The sequence below is a fragment of the Amphimedon queenslandica genome, unplaced genomic scaffold (assembly GCF_000090795.2).
Source record: "Amphimedon queenslandica unplaced genomic scaffold, v1.1 AMPQUscaffold_9777, whole genome shotgun sequence".
Classification (NCBI taxonomy): domain Eukaryota; kingdom Metazoa; phylum Porifera; class Demospongiae; order Haplosclerida; family Niphatidae; genus Amphimedon; species Amphimedon queenslandica.
The window spans coordinates 2,809-4,258 of NW_003549951.1; the positions used below are offsets into that span (position 1 = coordinate 2,809).

Consider the following 1,450-nt stretch of genomic DNA (forward strand, 5'->3'; position numbering starts at 1 on the left):
TGAAGGATATAAACCACTCACTCAGTAATTAATGGCAGAATGGAATGAAATAATAGACTCCAAATATGTATTAGTTAAAGCACTGTTGAGAGTAGGTTATGGAAATTATTGCACGAGGGGTGTTCGAGAGGAAAATGTAGCACGAGGCGAAGCCGAGTGCTACATTTTCGTCGAGACCGTCCCGAATGCAATAATTTCCATAATCTACGAATCAACAGTGCTTTGATTGGTTTGTAGTGGTGCATGGGCGGATCAAATGAAATTTCAAAAGTCGCGCAGGTGGCCAGGACAAGACGATCAGATCGATATTTATCATCATTTATCACTATTATTATTATTACATGTCTAGTGTATGTAGCTGTGGCTGTGATTTGCCTCTATCAAAGCTTGTGGTTAACAGGAAAGCCCATACATATTATACTGTGCAGTACTACATATTCCACACAGTGTTACATTTTCCTACCGTGCGGTTATTGGAAGTTGTAGCACTGGCGGCGCCTTTGATCCGCCCACGCACCATACTACAAAGTACAGTATTATTAATATTGTAAAAATAATCGTGTGACTTTTGTTAAATTATTTATTACCTTCTGCCAGTCACGAGGATTGAAATAAGTTGGAATGACATCTGTTAATGAAAGAGAGAGAGAGAGAGAGAGGGAAATTAGTAGTCCCAATTTACTAAGAGACTTAGTTCTAGTAATGGAGGACATCTCCTCACCTTGAGAAGAAGAGGAGGATGAGGAGTGAGTTTCTTTAGTTTTATGAACTACTCGAGCGTAATCAAAAGCAAAGAGATGAAAGACACTACTGGGAGAGGAATACATCCCAAAGGAATTGACAACCTACAGATAATAGGCACACACTTCAGTTTAATATGTAAAGGTTATAGACTGAGAGAAGTGACATATAAAGACACTGACAAGTATTTATTAAAAAGGAAGTGCATTAGGATATACACAATATAACTACATACAGTACAGACCAGTCTAGGCCAGTACAGTACCAGTATAAGTACAGTACCAGTACAGTACTGGTATAGTAGTATAGCTATACTTACATGTACTACATCAGACTTAGAGCAACTCTTGAAACTGAACACAACCTTTCGTAAGTCCTGAATAATGAGAATAAAGAAGTACATAAACCCATCACCACTGTCCCCCTCACTCTCTCCCTTACTTTACAGATTATTTCCAGTTCATTTATTTTCTTTGGCAGAGTTGACTTGGCAGTGACAAGCCTCTTCTTATTACTGCTGACTAGACACAATATAAACAAACAAATAAATAAATAAAATTAATTAATAAATTAATGATATAAATAATAGTAAACACAAATACCCTACATAATGTAAGTGTGGGCACATGTACATGTATGAAAAGCTGCTACTTGTAAAGTTTAAAATAACAAATAAACAACAACAACACACAAGATGAATAAATACATT

General features: G+C 36.5%; 1 long non-coding RNA gene across 1 annotated transcript; it reads right to left on the reverse strand.

Annotated features, from left to right (window-relative positions):
• Positions 1-544: 544 nt before the first annotated feature.
• LOC100641103 (uncharacterized) lies at positions 545-1,276 on the reverse strand. Its single transcript, XR_002189408.1, has 4 exons — positions 1,183-1,276; positions 1,061-1,117; positions 722-845; positions 545-628 (listed from the first exon to the last, which is right to left on the reverse strand). It is a non-coding gene; the product is annotated as an uncharacterized LOC100641103 (long non-coding RNA).
• Between the last annotated feature and the right edge of the window lie 174 nt (positions 1,277-1,450).